The sequence below is a fragment of the Mus pahari genome, chromosome 2 (genome assembly GCF_900095145.1).
Source record: "Mus pahari chromosome 2, PAHARI_EIJ_v1.1, whole genome shotgun sequence".
Classification (NCBI taxonomy): Eukaryota; Metazoa; Chordata; class Mammalia; order Rodentia; family Muridae; genus Mus; species Mus pahari.
Window position 1 is genome coordinate 97227714 of NC_034591.1, and position 9487 is coordinate 97237200.

Sequence of the window (9487 nt, forward strand, 5' to 3'; positions counted from 1 at the left end):
TAGGGTTTCTGTTGTTGTAGAGAGATACCATGACCACAGCAACTCCTATTTTATATAACATGCAATTGTGGCGAGCTTACAGTTCAGAGGTTAAGTCCATTTTCATTATGGAAGGAGTATGGCACCATGTAGGCAGACAGCTAGTTTACGTAATCCAAGATCTAAGAATGCACTCAGGTAACATCTAAGGCCCACAGCAGAATTGCTCCCATTTTTCTGTATCTCTTCTGCATGAGGTACCCATCAATGAATTTAAACATAACTTTATACATATGTTTTTTTGGTTCACATTTGATAAAATCTTCATCAAATAGTTACATGCTGGAAAAAAATTCATCTTAATGAATCTTAATCTGTGTTCCTGGGCTAGGGTCACTCATATTTTGCTTCAGGATGAATTGTCTCATCCCCTTGAAGTGAGTATTTTATTTTAACACATGCAGTATCAGGGCTTCCCTGACTGAGACTTTGTAGAAGGAGGTAGAGGAAAAAGAGAGTCGTCTACTTGCAGATGGAAAATGCTACCAGAAAGGGCAGCAGCAGATTAGACAGGAGGAAGAGAGGAGAAACAGTGCACACCTGAGCAACCCCATTAAGGGAAAGTTGTTTTCTCTCTCTGTTACTAACTGTCTTTTTAGATATTTGCCTTTGTTTTTATTTTCTTTCTCTATTCTTTCAAATCTATTCTGCTACATCATTTTTGGTAAAATGAATGAGATGTGATCTATTTCTTTGACCTTGGGTAGAAACACGACTTTCTAAACTTTGCAAAGATCTTAGCAGTGCTACCCTACCATTCAGAAAGGACATTCCTGATAAAAAACAAAAACAAACAAATCACATACCCCTTCCTTAAAAACTAATGGAATTGGTGCTGTCAGTCACTTAGACATAAACCACCTCTATGAAAGCTCCCTATGCTTTGCACAGTGGCAGTGTCATACCCAATGAGGTTTAGCTGAGGTGTGATTATTACTAATTGAAAACTGACAAGCTGCCTATACCAAAACACTTAGGGAACTAGTATACACTATGTGAACTATGTGAACCTAGGGGGGTCAGCACAGTGGTCCCTTTGGGCATTGTCAAATCTCACTAATTTGTTTAGTGTTCCTTCCACCATAGCCTGTGTGATCATGGTCCACTCTAACCCTATCCAAGTGTTGACTTCTACAATGTCAATTTTGGTCATTTCTACTCTCTTGCTTGAGAGTGAAAGTTATTGTTCCCTAACACACTCGGAGTATCTACTATACTACACTGCAGGCATTTTCTAAATGCATTTAAAGAAGAATATCAGGACTACAGAACAGAGGGGCAGGCCAGAGAAAGATTCCAGAACAGGACATTATAGAAAATATGTGGAATATTTCTTTTCTCTCAGATAGCCTGAGTGCATGAGGTTGAGTTAACCAACCACAGTGTTTAAGTTTCTGGAATTTCTAAATCTCAGTATTTTTATGATTCTCCCTGAGTAAATAATGTTCTTTGGCAATTTCCTATATGTATACAATTTATTTTAATTATATTTAGCCTCAATCGCTTTGTTTTAACTTGTTCCCGTCTATACTTCATGGCCTTTATCTTTTTCATGTAACCTACTGAGTTGAATTGTTGTTGGCTATATGCATGTGTCAGTTTAATACTCTATCCATTTGGCAGAATAATAGTAGTATTTTTTTTCACAGTATCCATGACTATTCTAGTCATAGGTTCGTGGCTTCAATAATGCTGCCAGTTATGGACTTCATCTTATGGAGAAGGAGAACGTGGTTGGGAATTCCCATTTTGTTCACTCCATCATCCATCCAGCAGGCATGGCTTTCAAAACTAATGGTCATTGTAGCTCTCAAGCTTCACAACTAAGTGTGATTGATTTATGACTTTTCTTCTCCAGCAGCATGCACAGTACCTTCCTGAATAATGAATGCTAGTCAGCAGGTATAAAGCTTCCAGGTGAGTAGTAGTTTTATGTCTCCATGTTCTAAGACTCACGGTGTTCTATCTACAGTTAGAGGGGCTTACCATCAAGTTCTGGTAGGTTTCTCACGACAGTTGCCTGGAATTTTTGGTACTCTAGGAGAACCCATTGATGAACAAATTTGAAAGAAGAAACCAATTCCTGGTAGTGGACATTTTATTTGTCAGACTGTTGTGCTTTTTTCGGTCATTGCTACCCTGTTTCATAGTAACTGCATCTTAACTCTTCATATATACACATGTATACTATATGAAGTTAAGTTAGCTAAATTTTCACGTGACTTTTTGAAATGTCTTTAATGTTACATTAAAGAAGAATATTGAAATGGTTACATTGGGGTAGAAACTAGAATGACAGGGAAGAGGCATACAGAGATAACACAACATGTTACACACACACACACACACACACACACACACACACACATATCAGATGACACAAATATCTGGAATCTGTTATCAAAATAGGTGGACACAGTCCCAGGGAGCACATATGTCTGTCATTTTCACATATGTGGATATTCAATAGATCCTAAACTGTGCTGAGGTAGATGAATTGCAAAATCAGGGAAGAATGAGTGTGACTGGGCCATAGAGATTGCTCAGCAAGACAAGGGGCTTGCTTTCGGGCCTGGTAACTTTAGCTAAATCCCAGCAATCTGGTGGAAGAAAATACTCACTCCCTGAAAGAACTTGTCTGTAAGAAGCTTATTAAAAGTAGATATAATATTTTATGAACTTTCACACACAACTTGTTGCATCCTAAGGTGTAATCTTTGACGTGCTCAAGGAAAATCTCTGCCTGTCACTGTCAGTATTAGTTCTGATGTTGATATTCTTTTCCTGCTGTTACCTCTGGACTTTTCTTTTTTTTATTAGATATTCTTGTTATTTACATTTCAAATGTTATCCCCTTTTCTAGTTTCCCCTCTGAAAACCCACTACTCCTTCATCCCACCCCCATCCCCGCTCACCAACTCACTCACTCCCACTTTCTGGCCCTGGCAGTCCCCTATACTGTGCCCTATAACCTTCACAAGATCAAGGGAGTCTCCTCCCATTGATGAGATACTAGGCCATCCTCTGCTACATATGCAGCTAGAGCCATGTGTCCCACCTTGTGTTTTCTTTGGTTGGTGGTTTAGTCCCAGGGAGCTCTGAAGACAGGAGCCTTATATAGCTGTCTCCTGAGAAGCTCTGGCAATGCCTGACAAATACAGAAGTGGATGCTCACAGCCATCCTTTGAACAGAGCACAGGGTTCCCAATGAAGGAGCTAGAGAAAGTACCCAAAGAGATGAAGGGATTTGCAGCCCCATAGCAGGAAAAACAATGTGGACTTTTCTTTTTAAAGATTTTCTTTTTTAAAATATTAATATTTTTACATTCTGTATATGAGTACTTTTGTGTGTGTGTGTGTGTGTGTGTGTGTGTGTGTTTGTGTGTATGTGTTTAACATATGCATGTGGTGGCCAGGTCTTCTGGAGCTATAGGCAGTTGTGAACTTTATGTGGGACTGGGGCCTCACCCAAGACAGCAGTGCTCTTAATCAATGATCCAACTCTCCAGCTCTTTTAAACCAATCTTTAACTGTAACTTAAAATGGCTATTCTAATCAATTTCTTAACATGTTCAATTGCCAATAGATGATCAGTGCATCAAGAATCCCCATAGACATAGCCAAAGAACTCTCTCACACACATGTGTTTGTTGAGTCTCATAAAAGCATTTTTTAAACACTTGGGAGGATACTCATGAATAATAGGAAAACCTGTGAAAATTAATTGATATTTAACAGATATGTCTAAAAATCAGTGGTAACAAACTACAATCCATGCATCCTACAACTCACAGTGAGTATTCTGAATTTAATAACTCATATTTCCAATCTTGTTTATAAAGAAACTAAAAGGAATCCCACAGAGGCATGAGCAAGGTAATTAATTTCACAATTTGAGGAAAATGTTAACTTCTGCATCTAGAAGTTTATGACTTTTGACCTTGATTAAATGGAGAAGATTTCTTCTCATTTCATAATGAGGGTAAACAATTGGAAAATGCCCCTGTTGTTTGTCTCAATGTGGCAGAACTTTCAGGTGGTTTTTACCTTCATTAAGAGGAAAACTTTCACTGCAGACAAGCAATGCTGTTTCTGAGCATAACTCATTAGTGTCAAAATTCTTGAAATAGGGCTTGGGAGATAACTCAACCAGTAAAATGCTCAGTGTAGAGGCAAGAGGGCCTGAGTTAGATCCCCACTTTAAAAATCCTAGTATTGGGGAGACAGAGAGGGCCAGAACGCTTGAGCTCGCTGGCATGTTAGATGAGCTTTATCTCTGTGCTCAAGGACTAACAAAAGACTCAATCTCTAGCAGAATATGAACTTGGCCTTCCCATGAAAGAGCTAACACATGTACACAACTGCTGCACCAACAGTTAGAAATGCCAAAGAGCCATCAACAGACATAGGTGGAGATAACTGCTCATAATCATAAAAGATAATTATGTCACAATAAAATTAACACTACCACATGATTCAAACTAAAAAAACCTAATAGAGTATCATGACATACAATGTGTACTACAGGAGCTATCTATATTGAATCAAATAGCAAGCCTAAATGATCATCTTCATACATTTAAGTATACAAAAAGAGAGGCTAAATATATGCGTCTTTAATCAGTAAAATAATTAACTAGTAATATATTGAATTAAATAGAGAACAATGGCTGATTGCGAGGGTGCATGAAGGAGAGTTTGGAGAGCTATCCATATATGTTATGGAAATTATGAGTTCCTTTTCTCCCTCTTCTGAGGTGTTCCTCTAGCTCTACTAAGTGTTCAGATATGGATCTCTGCATCTGCTGCAATGAGTTGTATGACACGGCTCTGGTGGAAGTTGGGTTAGGTACCAACCCATGAGTATAGCAGAATATATTAGTAATTACTTCATTGACATTTTATTTCTTGGCAGTCATGCTTTGTTCTATCCTGGGGTATCCATCCTCTGGTTCCTGGTCATTCATGTAGTGTCAGGCATGCACTCCCTCTTGAGTTGCAGGCTTCAAATTGGAACAGTCCCTGGTTGGCCACTTCTGCAAGTTCTTCTTCTTCTTCTTTTTTTCCTTGTAGATTATTTATTTTTAAAGTTGATTTTTGGTTGTATTATATCTTTATTTTTATTGGATATTTTCTTCATTTACATTTCAAATGCTATCCCCAAAGTCCCTTATACCCTCCCTCTGCTCTGCTCCCCAACCCACCCACTCCCGCTTCCTGGCCCTGGCATTCCCCTGTACTGGGGCATATGATCTTCGCAAGACCAAAGGCCTCTACTCCCACTGATGGCCTACTAGGCCATCCTCTGCTACATATGCAATTAGAGATACAACTCTGTGTGTGGGGGGGTACTGGTTAGTTCATATTGTTGTTCCTCCTATAGGGTTGCAGAGCCCTTTAGCTCCTTGGGTACTTTCTCCAGCTCCTTCATTAGGGGCCCTGTGTTCCATGCAATAGATGACTATGAACATCCAAGACACAATTTGCAAAACACATGAAACTCAAGAAGAAGGAAGACCAAAGTGTGGATACTTCGCTCCTTCTTCGAATGGGGAACAAAATACCCATGGAAGGAGTTACAGAGACAACGTTCAGAGCTGAGACTGAAGAAAGGACCATCCAAAGACTTCCCCACCCGGGGATCCACCCCATATAGAACCACTTAACCCAGACACTACTGCATATGCCAGAAAGATTTTGCTGAAAGAACCCTGATATAGATCTCCCTTGTGAGGCTATGCCAGAGCCTGGCAAATACAGAAGTGGATGCTCACAGTCATCTAATGGATGGAACACTTTTGCAAGTTCTATGCCACCATTACCTAAGAACATCTTTCAAGTAAGACAGATTGTTGGTCAAAGGCTTAGTGGCTCTGTTCATGTCTCAGGTCTACTGCTATGAGCTTCCCTTGTTGTAGAGAATGGCCAGTTCACTATTCCCCAATAACTAGGAGATATTGCTAGGATAACAGACATGTATGTCACGGAGTTTCCACTGCACTAGATTTCTACATCACCCCCAAAGCCTCCCATTTCTATTTGTCTCTCTCAGTATTCTCCCCCTCTATCTACCACCCTACCTAACCCCTCCTGTTGGTTATTTTTAACATCAACAAAAGCAGAATAGACATTGTTAAAACAAAGAAAAATCAAGTGTATTAATATTAAGCTGAAATGATAATAGTGTTTCAGCATGATTTACAATCCAGTCCAATAAGATTAAGAACAAAAATATCTATGCACCCCTGATGGAAACAAAATCCTAACAATACATCTCTTAGATTGAGAAGGACAATAAATAAGCCCAGTGGGAATAAGTTAGAATCCTTTTCAGAACAGGAAGATTAAGTCAATAAAACTAATAAGCCTATAAGCATGTACAGTCATATTTATAGCTATTTAAAGTTGTGGGACTGAATTTGCAAAGGAAATAAAACAGTATCTTCATCATATGCTACAGAAGTCTATGTATTCAGTTCCTTAAAGATTTCATAGCAGGGAATAGTGTGTGCCTCCAAGCCTGCAGACCTGGGTTAGATCCCAGTGAATCACAAGTGGAAGGGAATAATGACTCTTGCAAGTTGTCCTCTGACCTCCACTGCAATGTACTGGGAATTCTCAGTAAGTACTTCTCTGTGCTGAGCATCTCACCAGCTTGCCTAAACCAGGTTTGTCCTCTGCTCTCTAATGGAGTTGAGAATGACTTTGAGTTCTGGAGATTAGCACTGATGCTGAGGAACATCCCTGGCCTTTGTACTATTGCTTTCTGTTTTTAAATTTTTAGTACAATGGGTCCATCTTACAGACTTCCAACCCAGTACTTTCAGATTTTCTTTTTACAGGAGCTCATGGTGTGTGAGTTAGTTCCATCACTCTGTTATAGCTCTTAAAGGTTTGAGGATTACCATGTGCACAGAATGGGAAGGTGTTTGGAGACAAGCTTGTTTACTATGGAACTTAAGTCTTCAGAGTAACAAATGTAAAAACGGGGTGTGTTTGCTTCAGAGTTAAGGGAAGATGCAAGTAAGGAAAGCTAACAGTTAAAAGGGTATTGATGGGAACAGGAGAGGGGATAGGTTTAAGGAGAACTATGATGATGATTGCAGTGAAATAAGATGGGTAGAAATGTACATGGAGGGAGCAGAAATGCTTTGTGAGAAGTTCCTAAGTTGTAGTGAATGGTTACCAGGCAGTAGTTAGTGCAGGTAGAAATAATGACTCAAAAACCCAATCTTTTGTTGTTGTTGTTTGTTTGTTTGTTTCATTTGTTTTTTGTTTGGTTGTTTTTTTTTTTTTTTTAATTTTTTCCACACTGGGTTTCTCCCTGTAAAAGCCCTGGTTGTCCTGGACTAGATTATTAGACCTGGCTGGCCTCAAACTCACAGGGATCTTCCTGTCAAGGACTCAATCTTAACTGAGTAAAGACCAAAACAAAGCAAAACAAAACAAAATAAAACAAAAAGACATGAAGTAGTCGCTCCTGATAATTATATATATAAAATCATTATGTTAGTCAATAATGAACCCGAGGACCTGTTTCAAAATACGTGGCATATGCTACTTAAGGAAAGAAAGGTTTTTTTTTTTTGTTTGTTTGTTTTGTTTTTGTTTTCTTTAAAGTCTCCATGGCTCCATCTACATATGTAGCAGAGGATTGCCTTATCTGGCATCAGTGGGAGGGAAGGCCCTGGTTGTTTGGAGGCATGATGCTCCAGTGTCTGGGAATGGGAATGCTAGAGCACTGAGGTGGGAGTGGGTGGGTGGGATGGAGAGCTTCCTCTTAGAGGCAAAGGAGAGGAGAGATGGGGCAGAGTGTTTGTGGAAGGAAGATTTGGAAAATAAGCAATAAAAAAAAAAAAAAAAGAAAAAAAGCTCTGGGTTAAAGAGAAAGCCTGATGGTGAGGAACAGCCACTTTAGTTGTCACAGCTAGAACTGGACGTAGCTGCCACAGCTGTGTCTACAGGTAAGAAACAGGGAAATACATGTTTTCCTTTTTACTCTGCCCAAGCACCCAGACTATGGGATAGTGTTGCCCAGATTTGAGGGTAGGCCTTTCCTTGTCAATCAAACCTCTCCAGAAGCACCCTCACAGACACATGGAGAAGTCCATATCGTAGGTGACCTTAAACACAGTGAAGATGGACATCAAGATTAATCATCACAGGAAAGACTTGTAGAAACAGGTCAATGTGAAAGATCATGTGCTTGTCAGAATGTCCAGGAGCCTTCTGATCTCAAACAAGTGACACAGATTTTGTCATTAAAGGGACAAAGAGGAAAGGTCCCTTTGAGCTGAGGGTTTTTTATAAATTATTTTTTTCAAAAGCTGAAGCAAGTGCAATGATAAAGAAAATATCATATATCAAGTGTTCCTCTGAGCTCTTCCAAGGATAATTTTTCATTTTTAAGTGAATTACCTTACTTTAAAATGAGCTATTTTAGTCAAGTAAGATGTTAATTTTGCAAATATGAAATTAGCTAATTAACCAGATTTTTCAATGTCAGTGAGAATGTAGGTTTGTTTTCTCAGACTCATAAGCACAAACTAATTAAATGGAACTTATTGGGACAGGTGCTGACCCGGGGAAAGTCACACCAGTCATTCATCATAGAAATTCAGAAATGACTAATTTTTCTACTCCCCTTTGGAGCAATATTTTATAATTCAGTGTATGGGAAAACTACTTATGTGTGTAAAGAAAATAAATTACTATCTGAATAGAGTATCTCATTTGAATATAACTTTGTATAACCTGGTATGAGCTCTTTAAAAACTGACTATATGTTATGCTTTATAAAACAGTAGAAAAACTGAAGGGATAAAATAGGGACTACCAAAGATCGTTAACTAATGTGTACAGTATTTATTACTTGAGTTAATACATTAGTAATTGTGATGGTTAATTTTATTTGTCCTCTCAACAACATAAATAAATTTATGGTGCTTTTCATCACCATGAAAGCAAATCTCTGGCTATGAGTGTATTGAATTATCAAGAACAGGCTAGTGGAAGTGGGAAGGCCCACTGTAAATATAGACAGAATCATCCTGTGGGTTAGGATAACCAACAAATAAAAAGGAGAATTTTAACTCTCCTTTCCATATGCCAATGTGTGTGTGTGTGTGTGTGTGTGTGTGTGTGTGTGTTTGTATGTATGTTTTGACTATAGCATTCAAATATTATCATTTTTTCTTGTGATGGCATTAAAACTTCTTAGGACACAATTATTTTTTCTTAATGATAAGGATAATAAATTCCTCACTTACATTTATTTTAATATTGAAACCTCAACCTGGTATGTAGTGTTTCTGCATGCTGAAATTAATCCCAAATTCATATCACTACATTATTAACTCTTCTAATTGCTGTGACAAAATAACTGACCAAAGTAGCTTGAGGAGAAGAAGGCTTATTTTGGCATCATGTTAGGGGATCAGGAGCAGCA

General features: G+C 38.5%; 1 pseudogene; it reads left to right on the forward strand.

Moving 5' to 3' along the window:
* Positions 1 to 918: 918 nt before the first annotated feature.
* On the forward strand, positions 919 to 1033 carry LOC115063575 (annotated as a pseudogene).
* Positions 1034 to 9487: the final 8454 nt, after the last annotated feature.